At 44.5% G+C, this 17,189-nt stretch overlaps 1 long non-coding RNA gene across 1 annotated transcript; it reads right to left on the reverse strand.

Moving 5' to 3' along the window:
• Positions 1-10,577: 10,577 nt before the first annotated feature.
• Positions 10,578-11,875, reverse strand: LOC120969316 (uncharacterized). Its single transcript, XR_005763405.3, has 2 exons — positions 11,308-11,875; positions 10,578-10,788 (listed from the first exon to the last, which is right to left on the reverse strand). It is a non-coding gene; the product is annotated as an uncharacterized lncRNA (long non-coding RNA).
• Positions 11,876-17,189: the final 5,314 nt, after the last annotated feature.

Below are 17,189 nucleotides of genomic sequence, written 5' to 3' on the forward strand. Positions count from 1 at the left end.
AGATGCAGCTACCACGCGCTACTTGGAGCTGTTCCAAATAACTACTCTACTATACGAATCCGGTTTACTACTCAGAGTCATCCGGATTAGTGTCAAAGTTTGCATCGTCGTAACCCTTTACGACGAACTCTTTTACCACCTCCATAATCGAGAAAATTCCTTAGTCCACTAGTTACTAAGGATAAGTTCGACCGCTGTCATGTGATCCATTCCTGGATCACTATTGTACCCCTTGACTAACTCATGGCAAGGCACACTTCAGGTGCGGTACACAGCATAGCATATTGTAGAGCCTACGTCTAAAGCATAGGGGACGACCTTCGTCCTTTCTCTCTCTTTTGCCGTGGTCAGGTCTTGAGTCTTACTCAATACTCACACCCTGTAACACAGCCAAGAACTCCTTCTTTGCTAATCTATTTTGAACTCCTTCAAAATCTTGTCACGGTATGTATTCATTTGAAAGTACTATTAAGCGTCTTTGATCTATCCTTATAGATCTTGATGCTCAATGTTCAAGTAGCTTAATCCAGGTTTTCCATTGAAAAACACTTTTCAAATAATCATGTATGCTTTCCAGAAATTCTACGTCATTTCTGATCAAGAATATGTTAACAACATATACTCATCAAAAATTCTATAGTGCTCCCACTCACTTCTTTGGAAATACAAGTTTCTCATAAACTTTGTGTAAACCCAAAAATCTTTGATCATCTCATCAAAGCGTACATTCCAACTCCGAGATGCTTACTCCAGTCCTTAGAAGGATTGCTGGAGCTTTGCATACTTGTTAGCATCTTTCAGGATTGACAAAACCTTCTGGTTGTATCACATACAACCTTTCCTCAAGAAAATCGTCGAGGAAACAATGTTTTGACATCCTATCTGCAAGATTTCATAAATAATGCAGTAACTGCTAATATAGTTCCAACAGACTCTTAGCATCGCTACGAGTGAGAAAGTCTCATCGCAGTCAACTCCTTGAACTTGTCGAAAAACATCTTAACGACAAGTCGAGCTTTCTTAATGGTGACACTTACCATCATTGTATGTCTTCCTTTTTAAAATCCATCTGCACCCAATAGCCTTACGACCATCAAGTAGTTCTTCCAAATTCTATACTTTGTTTTATACATGGATCCTCTCTCGGATTTTATGGCCTCAAGCCATTCGTCGGAATCCGGGCCCACCATCGCTTCTCCATAGCTCGTAGGTTCATTGTTGTCTAGCAACATGACTTCCAAGACAGGATTACGTACCACTCTGAAGTAGTACGCATCCTAGTCGTCCTATGAGGTTTGGTAGTGACTTGATCTGAAGTTTCATGATCACTATCATAAAGCTTCCACTTCAATTGGTGTAGGTGCCACAGGAACAACTTCCTGTGCGTGCTACACATTAGTTGAAGTGACGGTTCAATGACCTCATCAAGTCTCCACCATCCTCCCACTCAATTCTTTCGAGAGAAACTTTTCCTCGAGAAAGGACCCGTTTCTAGAAACAATCACTTTTGCTTCCAGATCTGAAATAGGAGGTATACCCAACTGTTTTGGGTATTCTATGAAGATGCATTTATCCGCTTTGGGTTCGAGCTTATCAGCCTGAAACTTTTTCACATAAGCGTCGCAGCCCCAAACTTTTAAGAAACGACAGCTTAGGTTTCTCTAAACCATAGTTCATACAGTGTCGTCTCAACGGAATTGCGTGGTGCCCTATTTAAAGTGAATGCGGTTGTCTCTAATGCCTAACCCATAAACGATAGTTGTAATTCGATAAGAGACATCATGGTATGCACCATATCCAATAGGGTGCAGTTATGATGTTTGGACACACCATCACAATATGGTGTTCCAGGCGGTATTAGTCGTGAAACAATTTCCACAATTTCTTAATTGTGTGCCAAACTCGTAACTTAGATATTCATCTCTATGATCATATCACAGACATTTTATCCTCTTGTCACGACGATCTTCAACTTCACTCTGAAATTATTTGAACCTTTCAATAATTCAGACTTGTGTTTCATCAAGTAAATATTCTCAGCATCTACTCAAATCATCTGTGAAGTAAGAACATAACGATATCCACTGCGTGCCTCAGCACTCATTGGACTGCACACATGAAATGTATTACTTCCAACAAGTTGCTCTCTTGTTCCATCTTATTGAAAACGAGGCCTTTTAGTCATCTTGCCCATGTGGTATGATTTGCATGTCTCAAGTGATTCAAAATCATGTGAGTCCAAATGATCTATCTGTATGGACTTTCTTCATGCATATATACTAATAGACATGGTTCGCATGTCTCAATCTTTTCAAAAACGAGTGAGTCCAAAGATCCATCAACATGGAGCTTCTTCATGCGTTTTATACCAATATGACTCAAGTGGTAGTGCCACAAGTATGTGGTACTATCATTACTATCTTATATCTTTTGGCATGAACATGTGTATCACTACGATCGAGATTCAATAAACCATTCATTTTAGGTGCAAGACCATTGAAGGTATTATTCAAATAGACAGAGTAACCATTATTCTCCTTTATTGAATAACCGTATTGCGATAAACATAATCCAATCATGTCTATGCTCAACGCAAACACCAAATAACAATTATTCAGGTTTAACCCCAATCTCGATGGTAGATGGAGCATGCGATGCTTGATCACATCAACCTTGGAAACACTTCCAACACATATTGTCATCTCACCTTTAGCTAGTCTCCGTTTATTCCGCAGCTTTTATTTTGAGTTACTAACACTTAGCAACCGAACCGGTATCTAATACCCTGGTGCTACTAGGAGTACTAGTAAAGTACACATTAATATAATGTATATCCAATATACTTCTGTCGACCTTGCCAGCCTTCTCATCTACGAAGTATCTGGGGTAGTTCTGCTTCAGTGACCGTTCCCCTCATTTCAGAAGCACTTAGTCTCGAGTTTGGGTTCAACCTTGGGTTTCTTCACTAGAGCAGCAACTGATTTGCCGTTTCATGAAGTATCCCTTCTTGCCCTTGCCCTTCTAGAAACTAGTAGTTTTACTAACCATCAACAATTGATGCTCCTACTTGATTTCTACTTTCGCGGTGTCAAACATCACGAGTTGCTCAAGGATCATCATGTCTATCCCTGATATGTTATAGTTCATCACGAAGCTCTAATAGCTTGGTGGCAGTGACTATGGAGAACCATCACTATCTCATCTGGAAGATTAACTCCCACTCAATTCAAGTGATTGTAGTACTCAGACAATCTGAGCACATGCTCAACGATTGAGATTTTCTCCCTTAGTTTGCAGGCTTAAGAAACTTGTCAGAGGTCTCATACCTCTTGACGTGGGCACTAGTCTGAAATCCCAATTTCAGTCTTTGGAACATCTCATATGTTCTGCGACGTTTCAAAACCGTCTTTGGTGCCACAATTTTAAACCGTTAGCATCACACACTGAACTATCACGTAGTCATCAAAACGTGTATGTCAGATGTTTCGCAACATCTACAGACGACGCTCGAGGTTCAGCACACCGAGTGGTGCATTAAGGACATAAGCCTTCTGTGCAGCAATGAGGACAATCCTCAGTTTACGGACCCAGTCCGCATAATTGCTACTATCAACTTTCAACTAAATTTTCTCTAGGAACATATCTTAGTAGAACTAAAGCGTAAGCTACGACATTATTTGCAAAGACCTTTTGACTATGTTCATGATAATTAAGTTCATCTGATTATTTAATGAACTCCCACTTAGATAGACATCCCTCTAGTCATCTAAGTGATACATGATCCGAATCGACTAGGCCGTGTCCGATCATCACGTGAGACGGACTAGTCATCATCGGTGAACATCTCCATGTTGATCGTATCTACTATACGACTCATGTTTGACCTTTCGGTCTCTTGTGTTCCGAGGCCATGTCTGTACATGCTAGGCTCGTCAAGTCAACCTAAGTGTTTTGCTTGTGTTCCGAGGCCATGTCTATACATGCTAGGCTCGTCAACACCCGTTGTATGCGAACGTTAGAATCTATCACACCCGATCATCACGTGGTGCTTCGAAACAACGAACCTTCGCAACGGTGCACAGTTAGGGGAAACACATCTCTTGAAATTTTAGTGAGGGATCATCTTATTTATGCTACCGTCGTTCTAAGCAAATAAGATGTAAACATGACAAACATCGCATGCAAATCATAAAGTGACATGATATGGCCAATATCATCTTGCGCCTTTTGATCTCCATCTTCGAGGCACGGCATGATCACCTTCGTCACCGGCATGACACCATGATCTCCATCATCATGATCTCCATCATCGTGTCTTCATGAAGTTGTCTCTCCAACTATTACTTCTACTACTATGGCTAACGGTTAGCAATAAAGTAAAGTAATTACATGGCGTTTTCATTGACACGCAGGTCATACAATAAATTAAGACAACTCCTATGGCTCCTGCCGGTTGTCATACTCATCGACATGCAAGTCGTGATTCCTATTACAAGAACATGATCAATCTCATACATCACATATATAATTCATCACATCCTTTTGGCCATATCACATCACATAGCATACCCTGCAAAAACAAGTTAGACGTCCTCTAATTGTTGTTGCATGTTTTACGTGGCTGCTATGGGTTTCTAGCAAGAACGTTTCTTACCTACACAAAAGCCACAACGGTGATATGCCAATTGCTATTTACCCTTCATAAGGACCCTCTTCATCGAATCCGATCCGACTAAAGTGGGAGAGACAGACACCCGCTAGCCACCTTATGAATCAAGTGCATGTCAGTCGGTGGAACCTGTCTCATGTAAGTGTACGTGTAAGGTCGGTCCGGGCCGCTTCATCCCACAATGCCGCCGAATCAAGATAAGACTAGTAACGGCAAGAAAATTGAACAAATCATCGCCCACAACTACTTTGTGTTCTACTCGTGCATAGAATCTACGCATAGAACTAGCTCATGATGCCACTGTTGGGGAACGTAGCAGAAATTCAAAATTTTCCTACGTGTCACCAAGATCAATCTAGGAGATGCTAGCAACGAGAGGGGAGGAGTGCATCTACATACCCTTGTAGATCGCGAGCGGAAGCGTTCAAGAGAACGGGGTTGATGGAGTCGTACTCGTCGTGATCCAAATCACCGATGATCCTAGCGCCGAACGGACGGCACCTCCGCGTTCAACACACGTACGGAGCAGCGACGTCTCCTCCTTCTTGATCCAGCAAGGGGGAGGAGAGGTTGGTGGAGATCCAGCAGCACGACGGCGTGGTGGTGGAAGTAGCGGGATCCCGGCAGGGCTTCGCCAAGCGCAAGCAGGGAGGAAGAGGCGTCACGGGAGGGAGGGAGGCACCAGGGCTTGGGGTGCTGCTCCCATGCGCCTCCCCACTATATATAGGGGTGGAGGGGGCTGGTTTCTTGCCCTCCAAGTCCATTGGGGCGTTGGCAAAGGTGGGGAAAAGAAATCCCATCATTTCCCTTCCCCACCGATTGTTATCCCCCTTTTTAGGGATCTTGATCTTATCCCTTCGGGATATGATCTTATTGCTTCTAAGGTGGGATCTTGGTGCGCCTTGACTAGGGGTGTGGGGCCTTTCCCCCACTACCCACGTTCATGTGGGTCCCCCCATGCAGGTGGGCCCCACTTCGGAACCTTCTAGAACCTTCCCGGTACAATACCGAAAAATCCCGAACATTTTCCGGTGGCCAAAATAGGACTTCCCATATATAAATCTTTACCTCCGGACTATTCCGGAACTCCTCGTGACGTCCGGGATCTCATCCGGGACTACGAACAACTTTCGGTTAACCGCATACTAATATCTCTACAACCCTAGCGTCACCGAACCTTAAGTGTGTAGACCCTACGGGTTCGGGAGACATGCAGACATGACTGAGACGACTCTCCGGTCAATAACCAACAGCGGGATCTGGATACCCATGTTGGCTCCCACATGTTCCACGATGATCTCATCGGATGAACCACGATGTCGAGGATTCAATCAATCTCGTATACAATTCCCTTTGTCAATCGGTACGTTACTTGCCCGAGATTCGATCGGCGGTATCCCAATACCTTGTTCAATCTCGTTACCGGCAAGTCACTTTACTCGTACCGTAACGCATGATCCCGTGGCTAACTCATTAGTCACATTGTGCTCATTATGATGATGCATTACCGAGTGGGCCCAGAGATACCTCTCCGTCATACGGAGTGACAAATCCCAGTCTCGATTCGTGCCAACCCAACAGACACTTTCGGAGATACCTGTAGTGCACCTTTATAGCCACCCAGTTACGTTGTGACGTTTGGTACACCCAAAGCATTCCTACGGTATCCGGGAGTTGCACAATCTCATGGTCTAAGGAAATGATACTTGACATTAGAAAAGCTCTAGCAAACGAACTACACGATCTTGTGCTATGCTTAGGATTGGGTCTTGTCCATCACATCATTCTCCTAATGATGTGATCCCGTTATCAATGACATCCAATGTCCATGGTCAGGAAACCATAACCATCTATTGATCAACGAGCTAGTCAACTAGAGGCTTACTAGGGACATGTTGTGGTCTATGTATTCACACATGTATTACGGTTTCCAGTTAATACAATTATAGCATGAACAATAGACAATTATCATGAACAAGGAAATACAATAATAACCATTTTATTATTGCCTCTAGGGCATATTTTCCAACAGTCTCCTACTTGCACTAGAGTCAATAATCTAGTTCACATCACCATGTGATTAACACTCAAAATTCACATCGCCATGTGACTAATACCCAAGAGTTTACTAGAGTCAATAATCTAGTTCACATCACCATGTGATTAACACTCAATGAGTTCTAGGGTTTGATCATGTTATGCTTACGAGAGAGGTTTTAGTCAACGAGTCTGCAACATTCAGATCCGTGTGTGCTTTACAAATCTCTATGTCATCTTGTAGATGCAGCATCATTATCCACTCCTAGCTACTTATGCATGGCATGAGAAACTATAATCTCTAATTGTCATTGCAAACATGTTTAATCATAATGGACTGAATCATGGATACTAGGTTAAACATATTTACAAAAACAGAACAAGTCGAGTTCATACCCGTTTCTCTCTGCCATAGCCAGTTCATCAAATATCGTCATTATTGCCTTTCACTTGCACGACCGAACGATGTGAAAATAATAATAGTGCAAGAGTGCCGTGGACTAAGCTGGAATCTGCAAACATTTTATTCAACAGGAGAAGACAAGGTAAAATGGGCTCTTTGTTAGATAAACAATTATGCATATGAGAGCCACTCAACATTTTCATCGTGGTATTCTCCTTGGTATGACTCGAATAAAAAGAAAAGAAATTCAGAGAAACACACTAAAATATTTTTGGAGTTTTTGGTTTTCTTGAACAAGCTAATAAAAGGGAGAAGCAAAAACGAGAAAAACTATTTACACGGGAAAGCTCCCAACAAGTAAAAGAAAAACAAGGAAATCTTTTTTGGTTTTCTTTTTAGTACTACAACTAAGCATGCATAGAAAGTAAACTAACTATAACTAATTTTTTTGGTTTTTCTAAGGTTTTTCAAACACACAAGAAGAAAGCGAGAAAATAAATTTAACATGGATGATACAATGAAAAAGTGTGGACACCGACAATAGGAATGAAATGTGTGAACATGAATGTAATGTCGGTGGGAAACACGTACTCCCCCAAGCTTAGGCTTTTGGCCTAACTTGGTAATCAATGAGTAGTCGGGGTGCCGCGGAGCAGGCATCCACGGATCCCACTGCTGAGGCTCCTCCTCTTCTGCAGCCTGGTCGTTCCGGTAGGCGATGATATCTGCAGGCATAATCCTATATTCGCCCCTGGCAATAGGTTCAAACAAAGTAGGAGCAGGCAATGGAATAAATCATGAGTATTAACACTGAAAACCAGGTTATAAGGAATAGGAATGTTAGGATAATCTCGTGCAATAAAATGGTGGTGTTCCATGGCCGCACGATCTAGATAAACCTTGGTCAAAGGGTAATCATGAAGGCGTATCTCAACATTAAAGCGAGCCGCCAAACAAGTAGCGAAAATACCACCATGTATTTTACCCCTGGACTTATTAATATGGAGGCGACGTTCCACAATAGCTCCCAAGCTATAAGTGTTGTCGCCCTCTAGTGCATGTCGTACAACAGTAAGGTCTGGTGAACTGAGTGCACCTACCTTCTCTCTAGCAAGCAAGCATTTTGCAATGAAAAGAGTGAAATAATGAACAACGGGAAAATGCAAGCCAGCGGTAGTGATACCCGACACCCCTCTCTCATCTCCCACTGTCAAGGTACGATAAAAGGCCTCAAACTTTGTCGGCCTAGGCTCTGCCAAACTACCATCAGAAGGTAGCAAGCATATTTCACAGAACTCAGTAAGCGGTATCTGATGGAAATCAGCATATCACTACAGGAATCAGCTATTTTGCCGTCTGCCACGGCGGATGTTGGGAATCGTAGCATAATTTAAAATTTTCCTACGCTCACGAAGATGCATCTATGGAGTCTACTAGAAACGAGGGGAAAGGAGTGCATCTACATACCCTTGTAGATCGCGAGCGGAAGCGTTCCAATGAACGTGGATGACGGAGTCGTACTCGCCGTGATCCAAATCACCGATGACCGAGTGCCGAACGGACGGCACCTCCGCATTCAACACACGTACGGTGCAGCGACGTCTCCTCCTTCTTGATCCAGCAAGGGGGAAGGAGAGGTTGATGGAGATCCAGCAGCACGACGGCGTGGTGGTGGATGTAGCGGGTCTCCGGCAGGGCTTCGCCAAGCTTCTGCGAGAGAGAGAGAGGTGTTGCAGGGGAGGAGAGAGGCGCCCAAGGCTGTAGGTTGCTGCCCTCCCTCCCCCCTTTATATAGGCCCCCTTGGGAGGGGGGCGGCGGCCAAAACCCATCTAGGGTTGGGGGGCGGCGGCCAAGGGGTGGAAAGGGGTGCCTTGCCCCCCAAGGCAAGGGGGAAGTCCCCCCACCCTAGGGTTCCCAACCCTAGGCGCATGGGGGGAGGCCCATGGGGGGCGCCCAGCCCACTAGGGCTGGTTCCCTTCCACTTTCAGCCCATGGGGCCCTCCGGGATAGGTGGCCCCACCCGGTGGACCCCCGGGACCCTTCCGGTGGTCCCGGTACAATACCGGTAACCCCCGAAACTTTCCCGGTGGCCGAAACTTGACTTCCTATATATAATTCTTCACCTCCGGACCATTCCGGAACCTCTCGTGACGTCCGGGATCTCATCCGGGACTCCGAACAACTTTCAGGTTTCCGCATACTTATATCTCTACAACCCTAGCGTCACCGAACCTTAAGTGTGTAGACCCTACGGGTTCGGGAGACATGCAGACATGACCGAGACGCCTCTCCGGTCAATAACCAACAGCGGGATCTGGATACCCATGTTGGCTCCCACATGTTCCACGATGATCTCATCTGATGAACCACGGTGTCGAGGATTCAATCAATCCCGTATGCAATTCCCTTTGTCAAACGGTATGTTACTTGCCCGAGATTCGATCGTCGGTATCCCAATACCTTGTTCAATCTCGTTACCGGCAAGTCTCTTTACTCGTACCGCAATGCATGATCCCGTGACTAACGCCTTAGTCACATTGAGCTCATTATGATGATGCATTACCGAGTGGGCCCAGAGATACCTCTCCGTCACACGGAGTGACAAATCCCAGTCTCGATCCGTGCCAACCCAACAGACACTTTCGGAGATACCCGTAGTGCACCTTTATAGTCACCCAGTTACGTTGTGACGTTTGGCACACCCAAAGCACTCCTACGGTATCCGGGAGTTGCACGATCTCATGGTCTAAGGAAAAGATACTTGACATTGGAAAAGCTCTAGCAAACGAAACTACACGATCTTTTATGCTATGCTTAGGATTGGGTCTTGTCCATCACATCATTCTCCTAATGATGTGATCCCGTTATCAATGACATCCAATGTCCATGGTCAGGAAACCGTAACCATCTATTGATCAACGAGCTAGTCAACTAGAGGCTTACTAGGGACATGGTGTTGTCTATGTATCCACACATGTATCTGAGTTTCCTATCAATACAATTCTAGCATGGATAATAAACGATTATCATGAATAAGGAAATATAATAATAACCAATTTATTATTGCCTCTAGGGCATATTTCCAGCAGCGGACGGCAAAGGCATGAACGGCGGACGGCAAAGGCCTTTGCCGTCAGCCGCGGACGGCAAAAGGCTCCGGCAAAGTAAGGTCCGGCAAAGAGCTACTTTGTCGTCTGCTTCCGGGCGGCTAACGGCAAAGGGCCTTTGCCATCTGCAGCGGACGGCAAAGAGCCTACAGTCTTTGCCGTCTGCCAGCAGACGGCAAAGACTGCAGGCTCTTTGCCATCTGCTGGCATATGGCAAAGAGACCAAATAGGCATTAATTCTGTTTCTTCTTATACCCATTCATTTTCACAGAAAATCAAACACACATATATATATATATACATAGTAGCAAGTTTCATCCATACATAGTACCAATATAGCATATCCAACACATGTTACCAATAGTAGCAAGTTTCATCCATACATATACATAGTTTCATCAATATTACACAGTTTCATCCATAGTTAGCAAGTTTCACAAAGTCAAAACAAAAACTAAAGACAAGCCCTCCATATCTGAAATTAGAAGAAATGACCTAAAACTAAATATCTATTTTCCTAAAAACTATCTTATTACTAAGATCTTCTCTGGATCTTCTTCTTTTCTTCCAACCTGCATAACAAAAACACTAAGAAAGAAAGAATGGGTTAGGAGTAGAAATGTAGCATTTCACTTGGTGAAATGCAATGCTGTAGGAGCCAGCACTTGAGATCAACACCAGAAAGTACTAAATTTTGAGAGATATCCAGATCCTGCAACAGTACATTAAGAGCAAATTTTGTCGCTAAATAAGCATTGCAATTATCACAGTACAACAAGCAAACAAACACAAGAGTCATGTCCATAAAGCAAATAGATATACAGGCAAGCATAGGTGCAGAGAAGCACATATAGAGTTAGTAATAAACTTGGATAGATGGTTCAATACAAGCACATTGTAACAGTACCCATAATAACTTAGATAACTTAACTACTTCTAAGTACTCAGAAGTAAAGCTGATTGTCCCTATTTTCAGTAAGTGATCATGCAAGAAGACAATTTCTTTTTATGGGTCTCAGTACCACTAGAAGGTCTCAGGACACAAGTTGCTCTTGCAGAAAAGATAAACAAACACATGCCACATATATTACCAATTTCATGGAAACAATAATGTTGGTATCTTTTCATATGCAGAGCCCTTTCTTTCTCCTCTTGGCTTAAGCCATAAAATCCACATGAGGCACCTGCAAGTCACTCCACTGTTGTTATGCTGTACAGTTCAACAAACACAATGACATAAGCACATCTTTTTCAAACAGGCAAATAGAGGGCTGAATTGTGGAGAGCAAAAGGGCGGCCTTGAAACTGATTGAACTAAAGGGTAGAGTTAGTATTATCAAGGCCAAAACCAAAAACAATCCCAGTTCTAACAGATGACATACACAACGTACAAACAAAAAAGGGCCATCTAAAATGTCTACTTGTTCTAGTGGCCAACACGTGGTAACAGGCAAAAACATCCACAAAGTCTCTCCTAAACCTCATAGCATTCATTGACAGCTGTCTTGTCAGGTGTGTTCTACTTGTTCATAAAGCATGAACGTCAACAGCAACATGGATAATGCTGGATACATGGAGAACAGAGTCATATAACATTTCCAGTATCCAAATTTACTGTATTTAAAGCTAAGCTGAACATCTTGTAGGAACAAAAAAGAAAAAAAATAGCTGAGTCTGAATCTGACCATGCTACAAGACTACACCACCAGCTTCCTCAGATTTTGACGCGATAGGAGACGGATTGCCATTAGTCGACCAAAACTCTCTGACAATGCATCAGCAAAATTTTCCTAATTATCACGTCTTTCCTGCAAGAAGAATGAAGAACAATCTCTTGGATTACAGTGCACTCACATAGTCGAAGTCGGAAAAATGTAACAGATACATGTCCTGCCACTTTGAGTTGTACTAATAGATAAACTCAATGCAGAGTAATGATTTGAAGAGAACAAAGGCCTGACTTATATATAACACAAATAGGTCTGCATATGGATGTAATCAACATTCAGAAACACGAAGTGAAATTCTTGCAAAATCATAGGAATTGCTAATGATGCTATGAACAGCTTTACTAGGCAAAACAGAGGAGCGCCGGAGGTAGGGGTAGGGGTGTGGGGTTGGACCTGGGGCCGAGCACGGCAGAGAGGGTGAGAGGCGGGGTCGCGCCTACCCGCTGGAGGCGCGCCGGCCTCGTCCGTGCCCTTCCATGGTGGACTGCGCGCCGAGCCGGGAGAGCCGGGTGTGCGGATGGGTCGAGGGCGGGGGGGGGGGGCGGCGTTGGGTACCCTTCCGGCTGGAGGAGACGAGGCGCGGTGGTGCGCCGGCCGGAGGAGAGCAGAGGCGCGGTTGCGAAGCTCGGCCCGGAGCTGGTAGGGGTCGGGGGCGGGCAGCCTGAGCGAGTGGGGCTCCGGGTCGGAGGGGTCGTCGATCCTGAGCCCGCGCTCGCACTCGGCGATGACCTCCTCGTAGGCGCGGTTGTCGCTGGCAGCCTCGTAGAGGAGGAGGGCGCGGAAGTGGGCGAGCTCGAGGGAGTCGGGCACGAGGTCGACGGCGCGGCGCGCGGCGAGGAGGGCGGCCTGGTGGTGGCGTGCGCGGGCGGCGGGGTCGGTGAGGACGGCGGCGGTGCGGGAGTGGACGGTGCCGTGGGCGCGGAGGAGGAGCGGCGACCCCAGCGCATCGGCGAGGCGGAGGAGGGCGCCGGCGGGCGGATGTGGGGGCGGAGTAGGGTTTGGTGGGGGGATGCGCTTCTTTCGGCCCATCGGGGGGAAAATGAGATCCACTGGTCAGATCCGAAGATAGCCCCCCTCTTTGCCGTCCGCTGGCAGATGGCAAAGATTCTTTGCCATCTGCCAGCAGACGGCAAAGAAATAATAGATGACAAAGACCTTCTTTGCCGTCTGCCAATTCTTTGTCGTCTGTTGTTTGGTAGCTGATGGCAAAGACCTTCTTTGCCGTCTGCAAGCAGACGGCAAAGAACTGGCAGACGGCAAAATCCCTGATTCCAGTAGTGTATAAATTAAACTGCACCTCAGGAGGATTATTCCTAGGAAGGAAATTAAAACTTTGAACAAAGATGTTTGTGAGGAGATGATACTGTTCACATTCAGCTGTGATGAAGTCGGTGAGGCCGGCATTAGCATCATATTGTGTAAACTCCTGAAGGATTCCAGCCTCTTCCATGAACGGGGTGTGCGGCCATTCGCACGGCCGTACTTCCGCCAACCTCCGGGGATGGAGATAACTGTCAGACGACTCCCCAATAACTCCCTTGGAGTTCTTCTTAGAAGCAAACTTCTGATGTCTACTATGCAACTTTATTCTTGTAGACACGTGTTGGGCCTCCAAGCGCAGAGTTTTGTAGGACAGTAGTAATTTTCCCTCAAGTGGATGACCTAAGTTTTATCAATCCGTGGGAGGCGTAGGATGAGATAGTCTCTCTCAAACAACCCTGCAACCAAATAATAAAAAGTCTCTTGTGTCCCCAACACACCAAATACAATGGAAATTTGTATAGGTGCACTAGTTCGGCGAAGAGATGGTGATACAAGTGTAGTAATGATAGTAGATATTGATTTTTGTAGTAGGAACAATAAAAAACAGCAAGGTAGCAAGTAACAAAAGTGAGCACAAATGGTATTGCAATGCTTGAAAATGAGGCCTAGGGTCCGTACTTTCGCTAGTGCAATCTCTCAATAGTGCTAATATAATTGGATCATATAACCACCCCTCAAAGTGCGATGAAGAATCATTCCAAAGTTCCTATCTAGCGGAGAACATTGATGACCCACAAGTATAGGGGATCAATTGTAGCTCTTTTCGATAAGTAAGAGTGTCGAACCAAACGAGGAGCAGAAGGAAATGACAAGTAGTTTTCAGTAAGGTAGTGTCTGCAAGTGCTGAAATTGTAAGTAGCGGAGTAGTTTGATAGCAAGATAATTTGTAACGAGCAAGTAACGATAGTAGTAACAAAAGTGCAGCAAGGTAGCCCAATCCTTTTGAGGCAAAGGACAGGCCAATACGGTCTCCTATGATAAGCAAAGCATTCTTGAGGGTACACGGGAATTTCATCTAGTCACTTTCATCATGTTGGTTCGATTTGTGTTCGCTACTTCGATAATTTGATATGTGGGTGGACCGGTGCTTAGGTGCTGTTCTTACTTGAACAAACCTCCTACTTATGATTAACCCTCCCGCAAGAATCCACAACTATGAGAAAAGTATTAAGAATAAATTCTAACCATAGCATTAAACTTTTGGATCCAATCGGTCCCTTACGGTATAGCGCATAAACTGGGGTTTAAGCTTCTGTCACTCTCACAACCCATCATCTAATTTCTACTCCACAATGCATTCCCTTAGGCCCAAATATGGTGAAGTGTCATGTAGTCGACGTTCACATGACACCACTAAGGGAATCACAACATACATCATATCAAAATATCGAACACATATCAAGTTAACATGATTACTTGCAACATGATTTCTCCCGTGACCTCAAGAACAAAAGTAACTACTCACAAATGATAAACATGCTCATGATCAGAGGAGTATTAAATAGCATATTGGATCTGAACATATAATCTTCCACCAAATAAACCATATAGTAATCAACTACAAGATGTAATCAACACTACTAGTCACCCACAAGCACCAATCTATAGTTCCGGTAACAAGATTGAACACAAGAGATGAACTAGGGTTTGAGATGAGATGGTGTTGTTGAAGATGTTGATGGAGATTGCCCTCCCCAAGATGGGAGATTTGTTGGTGATGATGATGATGATTTCCCCCTCCAGGAGGGAAGTTCCCTCGGCGGAATCGCTCTGCCGGAGGGCAAAAGTGCTCCTGCCCAAGTTCCGCCTCGAGGCGGCGGCGCTCCGTCCCTAAAGTCCTCTCCTTATTTTTTCTAGGTGAAAATGACCTATATACCAGAAGATGGGCACCGGAGGTGGGCCGAGGAGGGCACAACCCACGAGGGCGCGCCTGGGGGCCCTAGCACGCCCAGGCGGGTTGTGCCCACCTGGTGGGCCCCCTCTGGTAGTTATTTTCTCCAATAATTCTTATATATTCCATAAAAATTCTCCGTGAAGTTTCCGCTCATTTGGAGTTGCGCAGAATAGGTAGCCTGACGTAGCTTTTTCAAGTCCAGATTTCCAGCTGCCGGAATTCTCCCTCTTTGTGTATACCTTGCATATTATGAGAGAAAAGGAATTAGAATTACTCCAAAAAGAATTATTATGGATAAAAACATCATAAATAACAGTAAGAAAACATGATGCAAAATGGACGTATCAAACATAAGAAGAAATTATTTGTAGGGTACGAAACCACCTCGAAGCTATTCTTTCTGATCAATCTACCCAAGAGTTCGTACTAAAATAACACCAAATAATTTCAGATTCATAATACTCAATCCAACACAAAGAACCTCAAAGAGTGCCCCAGGATTTCTACCGGAGAAACAAAGACAAGAACGTGCATCAACCCCTATGCGTAGATTACCACAATGTCACCTCGAGAATCCGCGAGTTGAGTGCCAAAACATATATCAAGTGAATCAATACGATACCCCATTGTCGCCACGACTATTCATATGCAAGACATATATCAAGTGCTCTCAAATCCATAAAAGTATTCAATCCGATAACAACGAAATCTCAAAGGGAAAAACTAAATTCATCACAACAAGATAGAGAGGGGAAAACACCATATGATCCGACTATATTAACAAAACCCGTGATACATAAAGATCGTGACATCTCAAGAACATGAGAGAGAGAGAGAGAGATTAAACACATAGCTACTGGTACAAACCCTCAGCCCTGAGGGTGGACTACTCCCTCCTCATCGTGGTGGCCGCCAGGATGATGAAGATGGCCACCGGTGATGATTTCCCCCTCCGGCGGAGTGCCAAAACGGGGTCTAGATTGGTTTTCGGTGGCTACAGAGCCTTGCAGCAGTGGAACTTCTGATCTAGGTTAACCCCGAGGGTTTTCGGAATATTTGGGAATTTATGGGGTAAAGAGGGGGTGCGGGAGGCCACCGTAGTGGGCACAACCCAGCTGGGCGCGCCTGGTCCCCCAGGCGCGCCCTGGTGGGTTGTGCCCCCCTCGGGGCACCCCCGAGGTGCTGCTCTGGCCCATTGGTGGTCTTCTGGTCCATAAAAAAATCCAAAAAAAGTTTCGCGGTGTTTGGACTCCGTTTGATTTTGGTTTCCTGCGATGTAAAAAACATCAACTGGCACTGGGCACTGGGTCAATAGGTTAGTCCCAAAAAATGATATAAAGTTGCTATAAAATGATTGTAAAACATCCAAGAATGATAATAAAACAGCATGAATACTTCATAAATATAGATACGTTGGAGACGTATCAGCATCCCCAAGCTTAATTCCTACTCGTCCTCGAGTAGGTAAATGATAAAAGAAATAATTTATGAAGTGTGAATGCTAGCAAAGTGCATAAGTTTGATCCATGATAATTTCAACCACTTTTCCTAGCATCATAACAGCAATTCTTTCTTATGAAACTTCTCATGTTATAGTAGCAACCAATTCACATGTTAAGGTTCAGACAGTGAATTCTCTTGAAACTCAACAACCTATGTTCTCAGTCACCAAGCAATTGTAATTCAGCTTATTCAACAGAGTCTAAGTAAGAGCTCCACATACTCAACCATCATATAGTCTTCTATGATTGCTAACACTCACCACATACACATGAAACGTTTCAACCGGACACATAGAAAGATAGGGACTTATAATTTCGCCTCCCAACGTATTCACCTCAAGGGTGATGTCAACAATAACAACTCATGCTACCCACATCCAACTGGATGTATGTGCCTAGATCTTTCCTCACCACATGATGCTTGCCAAAAAAGAAAAATAAAAAGGAATAGAGGGAAGAACTTTGACTCTTGAATGAAATTAAATACATAAAACTAAAAGATAGGCCCTTCACAGAGGGAATCA

Source organism: Aegilops tauschii, chromosome 7 (assembly GCF_002575655.3).
Source record: "Aegilops tauschii subsp. strangulata cultivar AL8/78 chromosome 7, Aet v6.0, whole genome shotgun sequence".
Taxonomy (NCBI): Eukaryota; Viridiplantae; Streptophyta; class Magnoliopsida; order Poales; family Poaceae; genus Aegilops; species Aegilops tauschii.